Source organism: Cavia porcellus, unplaced genomic scaffold, assembly GCF_034190915.1.
Source record: "Cavia porcellus strain 051 isolate PalLab524CR breed Dunkin Hartley unplaced genomic scaffold, mCavPor4.1 scaffold_1, whole genome shotgun sequence".
Lineage (NCBI taxonomy): Eukaryota > Metazoa > Chordata > Mammalia > Rodentia > Caviidae > Cavia > Cavia porcellus.
The window spans coordinates 79,659,297-79,678,007 of record NW_026947484.1 but is presented as its reverse complement, the minus strand read 5'-3'; the positions used below and the strand labels follow the sequence as shown (position 1 = coordinate 79,678,007).

Sequence of the window (18,711 nt, the reverse complement as noted above, 5' to 3'; positions counted from 1 at the left end):
GAACTTCTTGGAAATGATTTTTTATCATTCTCAATAAGAACCATGTAAGATATTTTTTTAAACTAATCTTCAGTTTTGTGCTTGGGATGCCATCATGTAAGAATGAGTTGTTGGAGCTCTGGCAATTATTTTGTGACTATGAAGAAAGATGGTGCCTACACACTGGGAATGAATGATTTAAGAATGTAAAGAGTTTTGGTCCTTGGTGACAACACTGAATTTCTAAAACAAATTAGTAATGCCTAGTTATAAAAATTTAAAAATTAAAATTAAATTAAAAATTATAACATTAAATTTAAAAAATTACGATGATTTAAGACATTAAAACTTACATATTCTTTTATTTGCAACTGAACACATTCTATTTGGTACAAGGCATTTTGAATATCTCCATATAAACTAAGCCTGAACAGAAGCTTTTGAGTTTTTAAGACTTCAGCCCTGTGACCACACCTCCAGTTGCACAACGATCCCACATGAGATCTAGCTATTTTTAATTAATTAATTAATTTTTTATTTTAAGGAAGATAAAAATGAGGAAAGTAAAACAGAATAAAATCAATCAAAATAAACCAGAATAAGTGATACAGGACTTCCAAACCTTATGAAATCAGCAACAGTTACCATAGTGCCTTTGTTGTCTTCAAAATAGCTGCGGATACTACCTTTGGGCATATTAAAAATCAAACACAACAGAATACAATAGAAACAATAAAAACAAAACAATGAATGCAATAGAGGACATCAAAACAAGCCAGTAGTAAATATATAATGGCTTCCATAACATGTCTTGCTATTTTTTAAACAGCTGCTCATGCCATCAGAGTTAAAATAAACAAAAACACAACCCAACAAAACAATGAAAATGATATGGTTTCCTGGCAGAGATCTCCCCCCATGGGGCCTGGTTCTCTCCCTCTACAGTCTTTAAAATGACACTGACTCACAGAGAGAGGCTTGGATCTGGCTCTCCCCATGCTGGCAGTGGTCCACACATGGTGCTGGTTTCTGGGCGGGGATCTCATTCAATGGGGCCTGGTTCTCTCCCTCTGGAGTCTGCAAATGTTATTTTTTAATTTAAAGAAAATTTTTGAGTGGTTGATAAACTTTTAGTATTGTAAAACTGAACTTACTAAAGTGCTCTTTGAGAGATCATTATATCTTCCCAAATTATGATGGGTCAAAGCAGTTTTGTGGGTCAAAGCAGGTTCCATAGGGCTCCTGGTATGAATGTCTGATTCTGAGGGTCTCTTGACAAACTTGTGGTTTCCAGGTGTTGAGCTCGTATTCTGGGATTGTCTTCTCTCTTCTGGACTCTGCTGATCCTAGGGAATCAACAGCATATAACAACTGACATTATTTAGAATTCTTCTGGGTTTATTATCTCACATTGGCTTTAAAACAAGTTATTTCTTTATCTACTCTTCTCTTCAAATAATTTGCTCCAAAGCACATAGCTAGTGAATTTTGAAGATACAATTCAATGCACTTTTTCCTGTACCACAGTGGTTCTCACTGGCTGCCCATTGGACTGTCTAGAGAACTTTAAAAACTACTAATGCCTAGCTCACAATCTCAAAGATTCTTATGTAATGGATCTGGAAGGAAGACTGCACACTAAGATTTTTAAAACAGCTTTCCTGGGGTCTAATTTATACATCATAAAATTCATCCTTTCTCATTATAAATGCAATTATTTAAAAATATATATGTAAGAATGGTGCAGCCATTACCACAATCTAGTTTTAGAATGTTTTCATCCTCAAAAGGTGTTTTTTTGCCAGGTTTATTTAAGTCAATGCTTTCTCTGGCCTAGACTGTCACGGATCTGCTTCCTATCTCTATCCATTTATCTTTTGTGTACATTTTTATATTTAAATCACACCACATGAAATCTTTTGATCTAGTTTCTCACAATATTGTCTACAGCACATCACTGCTGTAGGATGTTCCTTCTTTTTGTTAAACAGTATCCTTTTGAATGAATATAACATAGTTTATCTATTTTGTAGTTGGTGGATATTTGAGTTGTTTCCAGCTTGAGACTATTATGAATAATGCTGTCTTGAACATTAATAACATTAATATACCTATCTTTGTGTGGAAATATATTTAAATTTTTATTTAACATATTTAGAAGAGCAAAATTATTGGAGTGTATAATAAATAACATTTCAGTAAACAGACATACCATTTTCTAATGTCTTATCAGTCAGCTTTCCTGTTACAGGGACACAGTAACTGTCGTAGTCACTTTGCTCATCACTGAGACAAAATGCCCAACAGCTAAAACCTAAAGAAGGAGAGGTATGCTTTGGTTCATATTTCAGGCCATAGTCAGGCAGTTCCACGGTAGACTGGCATGGCAGAGGAAACCTGCTCAGGGCACAGGGGTGAGGAAGCAGGGAAGGGAGCAAGGATAAGAGATAAACCCTTCCAGGGCACAAGGGCATACTCCCAATGACCTGGCTCTTCTGACCAGATCTCATCTCCTCACAGCTCTAATCACCATCTAAAAGCCCATCTGTGGTTGCATGAGGCTTTCAGGGGACCTCCAGATATAAGCCATAACAATACTCAGGCTCCATAACCTCAAGGAGGAGAGATTTAATTTGGTTCAAGTAATTCGGCCCATGGTTGGCTGGCTCCAAGGCAGGTACATCATAGCATTTGGGCTTGGCAGAGGAAGTCTGCTTGCCTCACAGGCAAAAGGGCAGTGAAGTAGTGCCAGAGAGAAAAGGATAATGGACTAGATATAGTGCCCAGGTCAGATCTCTATGATCCACCCAAATGCACCCAGAAGTGTGGCTTACTAATCCACTCAGTGACTCCCAAGCCAATCAAGTTGACACAGTTAAGCTTAGCCACTACAAACGTATCCATTCTACATTTCCACCAGCAGTGACTGAGGGTAAAATTCTTCCACATCCTGGACTTGGTGTTGAAGTTCTTTTTAACTGTAGTCACTCTAGTCACTATGTAGTGATCTGTCATTGTGATATTAATTTGTACATCCCTATAACTAGTAATACTGAATAGCACTTGCTATGTTCTAATGCTACCCTCAGCAATTTGTAGATATTGTCTCTTATAATCATCACTTCCCAAGACCCCTGAGTTGAGCTTCCCGGGAATTAAATAACTTACCCAAAGCCACACTGCCAGGATTCATACTTTGTAGAGCCTGTCCCCAAACCACAACAAATAATCCAACAGATGTTACTGGATAACCCAATCCGCTTAAAGTAAATGACTCTAAAGGAGTTCTCTAATGTCTTACACACTAGTTACATAGCCATAGCATGGAAAAAAAGTGTAGGTATTCCAAAAGGCTGGCAACACTTTAGACACAAATGTGCTGGGCCTCTTTATTAGGCTTTCTTTTTATTTTCTATTGTAATGAAAATTTAGAATTTTTACCCCATTGCAGACAGTTATAGTTCATTTAACAATTTATGTGACTGGTTTAACTGTGCTTTTGACAGTTTCCTCCATTCTTGACAAGGGTCATTGTTGATCTTTTCTCTATAATGACAGAACACTGAGATTTTGGGGAGGATGTATTCTCTGTGATCAGCGGCTACCAAGGTGTGATGGTTTGTCTGCACTGGTCGAGCAGCCTCTTTATTTTTGAAAGATGAAGCCTATCCAATTTCTGGTACCCCTGGTCAGAGCACCTTGCCATAACTTAGGTTGCACCTTTGCTCAGCTCAAAAATAGGAACCACCTGCCGCTCTCTGTCAAGTTTTTGGCTAAGCACTCTATTTTTACAGTCAGGGGTGCTTGGGCAAAGTAGGCAATAGAAAAAGGGGCAGTGATTCACACTGTTCTCTCATGAAGGACAGCTAGTGTGGCCACTGCTGCTGTCCTCCCCAGTCACTACTGCTCTCTGAATCTCCTATGCCTCATGCCTGTCTAACCCACCAAACCCACCCAGACTGGCTCTTCCTAGGCTGGCTTTGCACTAGGCTTCTGTGCCACTGCTCAGAAACCCAGAAGAGTCTCCAGTTGAGCCTTCCTTGTGAAAAATAAAACTCCTAAGTCACAGCAGCTGGCTCAGCCCAGTGATTTGCACTAGTTATCTTTCATGCTCTCAGCTATCTGGTAGTTATGCACGTCTGCCCTTCAGATTGTGCAAGGAGAACAGAGTGCTCCTCCCTGAAGCTTTTTTGTTTTCTGATAGAAACATAGGGTCCTGACTTCTCTATGAGTCACAGATTCAATAAGGAAATAACTTCTCTTAAAAGTCAGACCTCATCAATTTATTAGAAGTATTTCAAGGTCCATTACTTAAAGGATGTACCAAATGGGCCGATGGTGGCCACTTCTGTTTTTCGGAGACAGATTGGTTCCAACAATTTGGGCATCAGCTTACAATTCTCTGGAACCCTTCCTACTGCTCATTCTTCAAAGCCAATGAGTTATTAATGCCGTGGAAGCATAATAACTGTGATTGGATCAATGACTCTGGACAATGCCTGCTAAAAATCAGGACAAGTCTGGGTATTTTTCTTTGAGCTTTGATATTGAGAAATTTAGTTGGAGGAAAGTAAGGAACACTCCTCAGATGGCCAAGTCTGAGTTCTGAGCCTGGTGCTGCCACTCTCCAGCTAAGTTGGGTTAGGTCACTTAACTTCTAAGCTCAGTGTACAATTAACTTGGGAAAGCTTCCTTGGAAGTCATCTTGTTCACTTGGAAACTTCCAATTCCTCCTTTAAGGCCTCCTTAAAAATCTACTTCTTCACAAAACTCACAAAATGAGATCTATCCTTCCTAGCAGAATCCATCCCTTTCTCTCTCCTTCCCCTACACTACTGTTCATGTTGTTCTATTACATACTGAGCATGCCTAATCCAAAAACCTGTAATCTGAAGTGCTCCAAAATCTGAAATGTTTTGACCACGGACATAATGCCACAAATGGAAGATTCTGCATCTGATTTCCTGTGACAGGTCACAGTTAAAATGCAGGTGCACTAAAATGTTGTATGAAACTACTCCCAGGCTATGTGTGCAGGTTGTATATGAAGCATACATGACTTTTATATTTAGACATGAGTCCCATCTACAGAATACATCATTATACATATGCAAATACCACAAAAGATAAAATCTGAAGCACTTCTAAACAAAAGCGTTTTGATGAAGGGATACCAACCTGAATAGCACTTATAATACTCATCTTATCTTTACATGTGTCTACTCAGCAATGACTGCAACAGTGAAAGGTTGAGATCTTGTCCCATTTTTTTCATAAGTAAACAAGATCCAATACAGGTAGATCCATAGTAAAATAAATTTTGATATACATATCCGCTAATTGTTATTTGATGACTGGAGACATGTTCACACTGGGTTGTAGTCAGGGTAACCCCTATTGTCTGTGGCCTACACATTTTTTTTCTCCTCCTTGAGAAATAGCTTCCTATTAACTCCAGTTTGTATAACCTTTATGGAATGTCAGTAAGAGTACACTGTGTGCTCTAAGAAACTACTTACCATGTTCTTCTCTGGTTGATAAAGTAGGAGTACAGGGATCATATGGTCTGAGCATGGACCACTATGGGATCTATTTTGTTCATAAGTCTTTTACCAAATCTTGCTTTTACATTAATTAACGAGTCTTTAACTAGGTTAAGCCACCTTTGTAGAGAACCACAAATTTATGGAAATAAATGTGCCTCATAATAGCATTAGGACATCAATGTTCAAGAAAAGCACTTCTTGTTTTCATAACCATGTACTACGTTCAGAGATAAATGTGACTCATTTTAAAACATTGTTAAGAATATCTGGTCACATCTTCCTTGATCCCTCTGGGGTCTATGTAAATTTTGACCTCTATGTACCCCTTGACAGTCCACTTGGCTTGAGTTTCTGTGGTCATAGCTCTCTGCTGGGTCTTCTCCTGCTCTCCTCACTCCTTTCATCTTCTTTGTGGACTTCTTTCTCCAAATTTGACCCTAAATGCAGAGTGACAGAGTGACTTGTTTTTTGGGATCATAGAAATCAAGGGACATGGATCAGGAGTTGCTGATGGCTGTGCTTTATTAGCTCTAAAAATGTGTTTTTGCTGTACAGAACCAAACATAGTGGAGAGATGGGGTTGGAGGGAAAGAGATTGCAAGGGTCCAGAAATTTCTCTGCCTCTCTTTCTGTTAATCTGGTGTCTTTCTGATCTACGCCTTCATAGTGAAGTGACTTCTTTTGAGTTGCAACTTAATTTATCTAAAATTTAATCCCAACCCAATCTTTAGCTCCTGTTGTTCTATAAATGTGATTAATACAATGGCTTTGAATAATGTAATACATAGTCTTGGGTCTCAAAATGTGAGGTAAGTTTGCAGGTCCTAGATATAGTTTCTCAGGATCACAACTCAGAAAACTAGCACATTTTGCAATAATTCTTTGTTCCTTGGAAGGTCTTTTAAAAATCCAATTTACTCCTTCCCTCCAGCATAGCCCTATGAGAAACTTGTAGCCTTCAGAAGAATTCCTATATTTGGACGCTGACTCAGCAAACTGCCCCTGCCCCCTGCTCCAAATCTCTAAACTAATTTAATTCTGTAAGTCCCACCAGTGACTGACAGTGTTCTGGATTGGGAGAACTGTAACTGAAAGCAGCAAGTTGCCTGCTGTCATTTTCTGCTTTGTTCTAGCTTAATTGCTTTTGCACATGTGTCTATTACATGAAGAACTAAATAAAAATGAACACTCAGGACAAAAAATGACACTTAAAATAGCATCATGTCCTTTCAGAGTCTACTATTTGACTTGATGGCTGTGCTGGGGTTTTCAGAGAAAGGAAAGTTTTTTTTCTCTCTTTTTTTGTTGTGACACAAGGATATAACGACAATCCCTCCTTGCTTATGCTACTTTCTCTAGCAGATTCTCCTATTAAAATGGTGAATTCCACCAGGAAGCCCCAGAATAAAACTTCACCCTTAGTGGTGGCAAATGAAAAGTTCTGTGAAAACTCCCAACATATATTTTCTAAGTGGCATGTTCTTAGCTGAATGGAGTTGGGTTTGGATAACATAATGGAAAGGTATTATAATAAATAAAGTACTATACTATTTTTAGACTGTCACGAACTTCCTGGGTATCCAACAATGGGCACGGATCCATTGCTTGGCTTTCCTTTTTCTGGAGGACAGCTTGTGTTTCTGTAGCAGGTACAGCACCAGGATTCCTAAAGGATTTAGTTAATGGGATGACCATGTTTTTGTTCATCTGTGACAAGGATTCAAGGGTCTACTTGACAAGAAAGCACTCAGAAAGACAAAAAAGTCTAGAACTATAGAGAAGAACACTTTTTAACATCTGGATCAAGCCATGCCTGAAGTGAGACCATCTTTAGGTTTTTCACTGATATGAGTCAGTATGTACTCTTACTACTTAAACTTACTGGATTTGATTTTTCTTATTTTCTTTTTATCAGTCACCATGCAAGACACCTAGCTGATTTGGGTCTCTCACTCAGTGTCTTTATCAATGAAGAATGTTCTTTCTTAGAACCATGAGGAGCATGAAGTACACTTTCATGCATCTTCACGAAAGACGCTGGCCTTCCTTAGGTCCTAGAACACCCTCCTGCTGCTGTTTGACCCCACAGCTGGTGACTTTGGTATCTCTAGCTGAGTTCAGTTCTACATCAACTTTTTTCCCCGTCAGTTTCAATCAAAGTAGAAAATATCCAACAGAGGTTTGTAAAAATGAGATTGTAGAACCAGAACAAGAGCATTATCTGGGAGTTTGTCAGAAATACAACCTTTCAAGATCCACTCTATACTGCTTGAATAAAAACCCTGGAGGTAGGCCCCAGCACTCCAGAGGATCAGGTACAAACTGCATAACTGCAGTGTGAAAACTACCAGCAAGGAGGATATTCACCGGACACCACTGTGGACTGAAGAATGCACAATTTGTAATAAAGAAGGTTTTAAAGGCATCAGTGACATCAGGAGGGTGTCTTACAAAGAGTCTTTTATGATACAGAGGATGCAAATTTCAAGGAGTGCAGTAAATCAAATAGGACCTCTGACAAGTGTGGAGAACAAATGCAGGATAACAGACCTGTCTCTCTGTATACCAATACAAGTGGGAAAAACACAAAGAGATGAGGAAGATTTGGATGTTTCTTATGTAAAGGAAATCACTGCAAAGAAGCTATTTTATAGAAAACTAAAGTTCTCAGGCAATAACATTTTGATAGCATCTTTGGTAATGAACTAGTAAGTTTGAAGGTTGGGGAGAGGAGTCAATCACTGGACTCCTGCACAGAATTCATTTAGTTGCTGGTGTGGTAGAAGCTTATCCAACAGCAACCTATCTTACAATGACGTTTGTGATTTGGAAGAGACTAGGAGGAAACTCCTTACCTCCTCTGAGCACAGAGTACCGGTGGCTCTACCATTGAATAGATTTGTGACTGTATGAGAAGGTGTGGCTCATTCCTGAACAAAGCACTCAGAAGAGTCTGTTAGCCTTGCTAAAGCATTCCTCACTCAGCTGAAGCTGAGCCTTTATGTTTCCAGAAGCAGAGTTAAGGAAAATCTTGGCTACCTTGATAGGGGAAGACTGGCTGTCTAAGTTGCACGCCCTCCTTGTCTTTTCTATGTGTTCCCTTCTTCCTCTCATCCCAGCCTTTCTTCTAGACAGTATCCTCCTCGTGGCAATAATATTTTCTAAATACTCAGAGACAATCTTCTTTATTAATCAGGAAAAAGCTCAGAGTATAGACAAACAGTAAACTGGTCCAGGTCCCAACCCCTGGGCATTAATTCCAGAGAGTTTGGCTGCCCTGGTTAATCCTGAAACTCTTTCCTGCAAACCCAGCCTTACTCCCCAGCTTCAGCAACACTACAGGAAATCAATAGTTTCCACAGTGTGCTCCCAGGGCAGACCCTGTTGGCTGCTCCTCCTTTTGAAAGTGTCTGTGAATGACCAACATGTTACCCTGTCAGGTATGCTCTGTACCCATCTATCTCTCCATCTTCCTCTGTTATCAGTATCCAGTAATACTGCCACTGTTAAATGCCTGCTAAGTGAGGTAAGGTTCTAGGATTAAGGCCAATGCCTCTCCACACATACACACAGGCAAGCAGGATGTCTTTTCAGCTATGAGTTGTATTACTTAAAAAAGAACTCACAGCCACAAAATTGAGCAAAGAAAGCTTCCCATCTCCTTTGCTGCAGCAGCTGTTTCCATGTTGTCCAGCGCTGGGGTGAGTGCAATCCCACCATCCATGCTGTTTGCCATCAAGGGGTCAACTGGTTTCTGTTGCCCATTCACCTCTGATGACAAGAGCCATGACTTCCCATTGGGCACCCCTAAGTCCAAATGCTTGTTCTGCCACTTATTTGGACAATTCTTGTTTCTTGATTGCAATAAATTCACACTATCTGCTCTATGCTCAGCACTGATTTCACTTCTTATAATCAATCAATGAAACAGACAAGTATATCTGCTCTCTGGAACTCATTCTAGCAAGAAAAGACAACACATGTAATAAGTAAGAAAATATATACTATATTAGAAAACAGCAATTGCTATATAAAAAATACGGATTAGATCGGGGTGTGGGTAACTTCAGAGCATGATGGGAGATGGAGATGCAAAATTGATTAAAGCCGTCAGCACAAGTTTCAAGGGCGAGGATCTGAAGACAAGCGACTTAGATGAGAAGATACAGGGAGCTAAAGTGCACACGCCCCAGGTGGGAAAGAGGTTGAGCAGCTCCTGAGACGGAAGTACGGCTGGTGGATCTGAGGAAGAGTTAGGACAGTAGGACCAGGGCAGAATGAGCGATAGGGAGAGGAATAAAGAAGAGTCCAAGAGATAATGGAAGGGTAGAGCTAGCTTTATTGATATGGGAGGGAAATCATTGGAGGATTTTGAGGAGCTATTTTGGTAATCTGACCTTAACCACTCAGGCTGGTGTGGAGACAAATGGTCTGTAGGGGGCAGGACAGAGGCAGTGCGCCTCCAAGGGTTTTGGCCTGAGCAATGGCAAATACACAACTGCCAGTCACCACTGTTCTGTGCATTTTGACCACGGAGTTCATCTCGTGGAGTCAGGCATGTAGAAGACGCTTGCTGAACGTCGTTTCCTCTGTACCAGTCTCTATGTAGCTGTTTCTCTTTCCTTACACTGCCTCTTAAGGGACCAAAATGTTTCTTCCTTCAGCTTCAGTCTTCTCATCTTTAACTCGAGGGTTGAGAAGATCAAGCCAGGAACACGCTGACGATTGCATGAGAGAAAGCACTTTGCAAAGGCATGACACCAGTAAATGCTCAATAAATGTTGACTCTAATTAGATAGTAAGAAAATTGAGCCAGTAATTGGGGACTTTGCCCAAGCAGTTTGGCTGGTGTTAGAATTTCCTGTCTTTGTGCTTAAAGAAACTTCTCAAACGCTGGCCTGATCATGTCACTCAGCTGCTCACCTTCAGTGGTTCCCAAATACTCTCACGATCAAGGCAGGACTTTCAGGTAGTTTACAGTCCCCCTGCAGGCCCATCACTGTCACTCTGTCAGTGTCACACCACATCACATATTTTTCTTTGTCAACCTCAGCATGCATGTCCAGGCCACAAGACATAGACCCGTTCCTCCGTCCTCTAGAACTCGCTCTGTTCTTTCTCTCCACCTCTCAGTGACGTCCTGCTCTTCCTTCAGGACTCAGACCAAATGCTGCCACCTCTAAAAGCCTCTTGAACACTCCCAGAGTCATTTTCATTTCTGTGTACTCCTACAGTCGACATACAGTTCATTTCTGTGTACTCCTACAGTCGAGTGTACACATACATACACTTGCTCATACTCATAAGGCACAGAGCAGGGATATTAATATATTTAACAGTTGCTTGAACCTGGACACTGAACAATCATATCAGACAGATGCAGCCACCAGCCAGCCGTGTACATCAGCTCAGCAGCAGCTTTCCTGTACAGTCTCATACATTGACTGCTTTCTCTCTTTGATGCTAAGATCCCACAAGCAAGAGACCATCATTACTGTGTTTATCTTTATGCCCTCTAAAGTGTGTCTGATACATATTAGCTTCTTTCTGGATATTTTCTGCATACACAGTCACATGGTAAAAAATAATATCAAAGGTACTGCCTCTTTCGAAACCTCCCCAGCATCACTTTCTCACTCATGGTGCCGCCTGTGTCAAGCCTGTCCCCCCTCGCCTCTGGATCACTAGGAAGCCCCTGATCCGCTTCTCTCCTTCCTCTTGCCCACTGCTCTGTTGCAAAGACACATGTTTTGGAACTGAAAGTGTCTCCTCCAGAGCAAGTTTTCACAAGCTGCGAAGCCAAAACCCACAGCATCCTCTGCTGCCATCTGTTCCAGAGTGTGCACTTCATCCTAAGTGCCAAGGGGGTACCCGTTCGGGGGAGCTGGAGGTTGTTTGAATTCACAGCTTCCAGTTCAGCTCAGCTTTGGCAACTTCCGTTGCCTGCTTTTCCTCACTTGTACACTCACCTTTTCTAGTCCCAACTGGAAAGTGGGTTTGGGAAATTCACTCCCTCTGCATCAGGAAAAACAAGCTGCAAATAAGCCAAAGTAAATTGGCTAGGTATTTGAATAAATGATTATTTTTCCTAAGTGGCCTCTCACACATAGCCAAAGTCCATGGTTTGGGCCAAAAAATAAATAGAGGGAAAGTGAGAAAAATTAGATTAAAGAGGGTTGGACAATCTATACAGAATTCCCCAAAGTTCAAGCTGGAAGAGGCTCTACAGATCAGCTAATTCAAGTTTTCTCAAACTGTTCCGAGAATTCCTTAGAGTTTCAAGTAGCCCTGTTGATGGGGAGAAGAGTTTCAAGAAGTATCATGAAGAGGGCCTCTGAGTCCTCCCTTGCCTTTCCAACAAGTTTTGGTAGGACTTTATCTGTTTTGGATAAGAATGTTCTTGAATGTAGAGTTGTGTGGTTAAAATGTTAACAAAGACTCTTCCAAGTCCAGTCCAAAAATTTTACAAGATAGGAGACAAATGCTGGAAAACTCAAAATACTTTGGACTTTCATAACTAATTGATGGTAGTTGGAATTCAATTTCAAGTCACCTACCTCCAAGTTGATGATGCATTTTCCTTGACAGCTGGCTGCCTTTCATAGCTGTTGTCATTTGCAATCCTTTTGTCTTCAGCCAAGAGACTCTGTTTCCTCTTCTGTGGGTGACTGAGTCATGGAATATTTCATGTATCTCAGACCCAAGAGAACATAACAATTGTATCCAGGGTTGGATACAAAATCCAAGCAAGGCTGCTAAGTAAAGTTCCTTCTTAAAGAAATGATAATGATACATCCAGAGAGAAGGTATCTGTGCTTCTGAGACTAAAAGTATTACAATCCTGTGCAGTGTGGCATGAAGACTTTGAGAGTAACTAGTCATAAAGGAAATCAGATCAGTGTGATGGAGAGAGAAGTACTGTAGACTCCTGAAACCCAGTCCATCAAAACTTGTACTACTTCTGGACTTTTCAATCACATAAGCTATTATTTTTGTTGTTAAATTAATTTGATATCATTTTTTTAAACAGTTTTTAACATGTTCTTCTAGTCAATTTTTTTTACTATGATAAAATATCTGAAACAGGCTACTATCTATCTATCTATATTTTATTTTGAAGAGACTAAAACCAAATGAGACAAAATAAAATGCAATCAATCAAAACAAAAGGATGGATGTAACGCATAACTTAAAAAGAAAATATAAAGTGATCAACAGTGGCTACCATAATGCCTCTTATTGTCTTCAAAAGAATTGCCCATATCATCAGGCATAATAAAATTGAATAAAACAGTACAGAACAAAACCAATAAAAATTTAACACTGGAGAATTATAGGACTTCAAAAAAGGTAATAGTCAAACCAGAATGGGTATTATAGTGAATCTTATTGTCTTCAAAATAGTTGCCTATACTCTCAGACCTTATACTATCAAACAGAACAGATTCAAATAAAATCAGTTAAAACAAGACAGTGAAAGCAATACAGAGCTTCAAATTAAGTAAATATGAAATTAAAAATGGTAACCATAGTATCTCCTGCTATCTTTGGAACAGCTGTCCACGCCATCAAGCAGTTTGTACAAGCAGACAAACTGGAACAGAATATAACCAAACTAAACAGAGCAATGAAAACAACTTGGGTTTCAAATCACGAGACAAGATTGACAATGGGCAATGCCTTCCCTTTTTAGACAATTTCTCCGCTTTTACTTTTTAGGGAGGCAACCTGCTATTCACCAAAGTGACCCTGAACATTTTTACCCATCCAGATTCCAGATGCAGTCTACGGGGTTTCCTTAATGATGGCTTTCTCACTGGAAAAGTCTCAAAGCAGCCGAGAGCCTCATGAGAGGAGACAGGGAGTATGTATATGTGTGGTCTGTCTCCCTCTTCTTATAAAGCCACCAAGATCCATCATGGAATCCTCCAGCAACCTTATCTCCTTCTATTCAGTTCTCAAAAACCCCATCTCTAGATACTATAGTTAAATTACATATCCACTCCATTTGGGATAAAATTTCTTCTTCAGTTTAAAGGGACAATCCATACTTAAACCGTAGCGTAAATGGTCTAAAATAACTTTTGTAAAATAAATTTTACGGTATATTAAGCTCTTCTATTACTTGAGGTCACAGAGGTGTGTGGAACTATCTTCCCTCATTCCAGAATGGGACCACCTCCTTCCAAGTCAAAAGCTTACTATAAGCATGCAAGAAACTCAGGGAACAAAACAAACCGAAGAGACTCATTTGTCAGGCAGATGCTCTTTGAGAGCCATCTTATTGAAATTCTGATGTGCATACCTGATGTGCATCCACAGCCTGGCTAGCAAGCAGTCACTAGGGGAAAAATACTGATTTTAGAAGTAGGTGTCTTGAGATTGGGTTGAAATCGTGGCTCCTGAGATAGCACAGTCTCAGTAAAGAGAAAAAATGGTATGTATGAATGAGGGTCTAATCAGGAAAAGAGCAGCCGATCTGAGGTTGACAGCAGACTGAATTCCCTTAGGGAATTGGTTTCGTGGGGATGAAGGAACCAAAAAGCCAAAGGAGATACTGAGGCAACCCAGAGATTATCAACCACAGGAAGCATGCAAACTGGAAGGGTAGGAGGAGGAGGAAGAGGAGGTGTTGATCCTGGAGCCCCGCAGCCCAGATTACTGCATAGAAGTTGGGCACATGGTGGGCTTGCCTAGTGAGAATTAGAGGAGGGTGCTCAGTTCCACAGGAGAGTGTAGAGACACAGTCAGATGGCAGGGAAAGCAAGTGGCTTACATAGGATTACCCTGGTGTCTTCCTTGTGCTAGTCCTGGTCAAGCAAGGACCAAAGCACATTTCCTATGGTGTTTTGTTGGTAGGAAGACCCGGGGGAAAGAGGGGTCACTGTGCTGGATCTAGATCTATTTGTTGCTTTTCACAGAGGTGAAGGAGAAATGGTATCTCAGCTAGACTCACCAAGACCCAGCCCTTTTCCATGATATGGAGGCTTCTTGAGGGCTTACTGGTTTTGTTTGGGAAAACTATATTCTCTCTGTTTCCAATATTTTCACACTGAGCAGACATTTACTACTAAGTTACATCAGCCATGTCCTGGAAACAAACAGTGAGGTTTGGAGTAGCCACATCCCCTAAAGCAGCCAACCTAGGCCTTTTGTTCCTTTCCTGTTGTGGTCGGGGTGGGTATGGTCCTGGTGGTTTTCCCGAAGCCAGCTGAAAAGAGAGACATTTGGTTGTATATCCATCTATTCTGTGTAACTTCATGGCTTTGAGCCTGGCAATGGGCAATTAAGAGACAGTCAGGCCAGTCTGGGGAACTGACCCAGTTGACAAATTACAAGAAAGGAGAAAAGACTTCCTGAAACTCTTGGGTCATCTTCTCTGCCTTGTTTTATTTCTCCGTGGAATGTGCCAAGCCAAGGAAACCAGAAGGTCGCTGAACAAAGTTACTCATTTATGGTCCTTTATTTTGTCCAACCCCAACTTGTCATAGTCTGCTTTTTGTCAGTAAGCAAGGAAAACCTCAGCCTGGCAAGGAAGCACTGTCTAATCTCTGTTGATATTGGGAGGGTCTGTAGTTCATCAAGTGGAAAATTGGGATTTAATGGAAAATGAGTCTCAGGGAGAAATTGAGACATCGTCTTGTGTTTTACGTGTTCTAAAATGTTACATGGCTTGTAACTGCTTAATTATAGAGCTATTCAGTCACCAAACATTTGTTGTGTAATCTGTTAGTGTGTGCTTAGTTGGTTCTCAGAAAACAAAACTGATGAGGGCAATACTGTGAGAAATAGTCTTAGCATTTTTTTCACTTCAAGAGATCATTAACATCTAAGCAATTTTTAAAAATAGCTGAATTTTAATCAAAGAAGATATTTTACTAATTCAAACCCAGAAAAGGATGACAATACAGAGTGGAGAGATCACAGACTCAAAAAGACAGAGACAAATGTGATTTCTGACTTTGGGTGAATCACGTCATTTTTTAAATCTCAATTTTTACATTAAAAGAATGAGTGTTGTGATATCTACCATGTATGGATAAGATTAAAGAGAAATAAATCTCTAACATTAACATTCTATTGGACACAATAAATGCTCATGTAATTGTATCATTGTGAGTTATATAACATTCTCTGACACATCTTTTTGCCCAACTGAGATGAGCACACACCCTCTGTCTTAACCCATAGTTCTCTCCCTTCACTGTTTATTCAGGCTAACTAGGTATACAAAGTTGGGTCATTTCTGAGAAGGTCTCTAGCTTTGGACATTTAGTGAGTTCTCTTCATTCTTCCCCATCTCTAAATTGCCTATGGTATACCATCATTCTGCTCTTGGCTTGTTTAAATGCACCCAGTACAGTGCCTGGTACAGAGTGGGCTCTCATAAATATAGCCATCCATTGGTATCTGTAAGAGACTGGTCTGGGTATACCGAAATACAAATATACTTGTTTCTTATATTAAGTGGCATAGTATTTGCGCATAACCTACACATATCCTCCTGAGTACTTTAAATCATCTCCAAGTTACTTACAATACCTATTCCAGTATAAATGCTCTGTGAATAGTTGTTATACTGTATTATTTAGGTAATAAAGACAAGAAAAGTCTGTACCTGTTCAGTATAAATCCATTCATTTTCAAATATTTTCAGTCCTTTTGGCTGAATCTGAGCATGTGAAACTTACAGATATGAGGGGTATTTTTTGAATGAACAAATGATCTGCTTGACTTTATAAATGCAACCACACAAAGATATAACTAATCCTAAGACACTGTGCATTTTAGATGGGAACCTGGTGACAATATTGAAGATAACCCAAAGGAGGATCACCACTAATGTGAGAATTCCAGCCCTTCTCACATTAGAATTGTAGGCCAATGGGTAGAGTAAATCTTTTTGGGAGGAGTACTCAGTCATTCTTTTAATTGTGCTCTAAAACCCTCTGTGAAACATTTGTTTATTCCAGAGATTATGGCAGTTGGTAGTTGAATGATTTTTAAGTAATTACCAGCAATTACTGCTAAGCTTTTTAAAAGATTGCAAAAGATTATTTGTACTGCCCACGTATTTACCTTTAGCATACAGCTATAGCAGGACACACACTGCTGCCCATTACTTGGTGGCCAGCGGCTGTGGACATGCTCAGGTTTACTTGTAATAATAATAAGACACTAGACCAACGCCTGGACTGTCCCCTGCATTTATGTGCCTGCACTTCCAAATTTGGCCCCATCATAACACCAGGCTCTAAGCCAAGAGCTACACAACCACAGACTGGAAACAGATAGTCAAGGGCCTCATGTTTTTCCCATGCATCCTCCGAGAAAAAATTAACTATTGAATAATTTGAGTTTTCTGTTGGTGTTAAATTTGGCAGGTTCTAATCAAAAGATGGAAACCACACAGTGACTTGTGTGAGGAAGTTTAATATAAATAATTATTGATAGAAGGGAATTGGTGTAATAAAAAGTGTAGCTAGTAAGAGGCAGGGAGAACTCTAAAGAACACAGGGATAGCTGATAAAAGGGATGGCCACACTCACAGGGCTGAGATAGAGTGTGCAAGAAAGAGTGAACACAGAGCTAATTAATAAATCAAAATTGTAAATTTTTAAAAATTAGCAAAGTAGATAAAACACTGGCTAAGTTGATCAAGAAAATAAAGGTTAAGCACACTCAGGGTAACTAAGAAATGACAATGGGACATAACTATTCAAGCAGAAAAAAATTTTATCAAATTTATCAAAACAAATGAAGACACTTTACAGATTTTGAAAGCCTAAATGGAATGGACATTTTCTTATGAATATCTAGATTATCAAATTTACTTTCCAGTAGAGTAAAAAAAAAAAAAAAACTTAGACAATTCTACAATAGAAACTGATAAGGAATTAGCTCACATCAAAAAGTTATCAGACCCAGTTGGTTTCACAAAGGATTTCCACCACATGTACAAAAACCAGGTTGTCCTAACATTCTAAGAGTTATTCTAGAACACTGAAAAAGAAACAAGTCCTTTTATGAAGCAAGCATAAAACTGACGCACATATTAAAGACTTTACAAGGAAAGGAACAGAAAAATACTATTTATGAATATTCAGGCAAAAATTCTACACAAAAATTTCAACCTAACTTGAATTCTGAAGAAAATTTATTGAATGAAGTCTGTGTAGAGGTATGACAAAGTTAAAACTGAGAAACATAATGTTAACAAACAGAATCCAAAACTACATTAAATATAATACATTATGACAAAGTAGAATATATTCAAGGAATGCAAGGTGGGTTTAACATGAAGAAATCTATTCACATAATATATTAATCTACGAAAAAATCCTATGTCTATTCCTGTAGGTGCTGAAAAAGCTTTTGACTAAATTCATAGGACAATAGACATTAAGAGATGATTTCTCAACATGATAAAATATCATTTTAGTTCCAACACTAGTATTGTATTTAATAGGGAAATACTACAGGTACTCTCATTATGACCAACAACAAGGAAATAAATATTGTTCTAAATATGTTAGCCAATGTGACTAGATGAGAAAGATTAATCAGAGGAATAAGAATGGAAAAATAAACAGTAAAACTATCTCTATATTTTATATAATACACTTTTAATAACCCATAATATCAATGATAAAATCACTCACAGGAAGAGGCTATGGAATTAACATGTACAAATGGTAATCATTTATAACTGCAGCAAAGATTACTTCTGAATTCATTTAACCAGAAGTGAGTAAAACCTATATGAGAATAATTTTGAAACACTGGAAGATACAAACACAGGCTTCAAGAGCTGAAAATTCATTTTCTCTTCTTGGATAGAATGACAACATTAAAAGGTGTCTGTTTTTCATAATTTAATTTATAAATTCAATGAAAGTTCAACAAACAACCCAAGAAACTATTTTATAGACAAATTGATGCTAAATTTTACATGGAAAAATATGAAAGAATACTAAGAAACACTGGAAAAGAACACTTATGGCATGACTAAACATTGAAACATAACATGAAGCTACTATAATTAAAATAGTGTGGTACTGGCATATGAAGAGATAAACTATTATAGGCCAGTGGAATATGATAGACCAATACAACATGAAGAGAAAGTTCAGAAGGTGACCCAAATATATATGAAATATCTCTGTATTTCACTCTTCCTGGTATG

At 39.1% G+C, this 18,711-nt stretch overlaps 1 long non-coding RNA gene across 1 annotated transcript in view; it reads right to left on the bottom strand.

The window, feature by feature from the left end:
* Window positions 1-361: 361 nt before the first annotated feature.
* LOC106028148 (uncharacterized) overlaps window positions 362-18,711 on the bottom strand; it is a 33,787-nt gene continuing 15,437 nt past the window's right edge. The window contains exons 3-4 of the long non-coding RNA XR_001201755.2: window positions 1,134-1,325; window positions 362-1,056 (exon numbers count right to left, since the gene is read on the bottom strand). This is a non-coding gene — a long non-coding RNA (uncharacterized LOC106028148). The remainder of the gene's footprint in view (window positions 1,057-1,133; window positions 1,326-18,711) is intronic.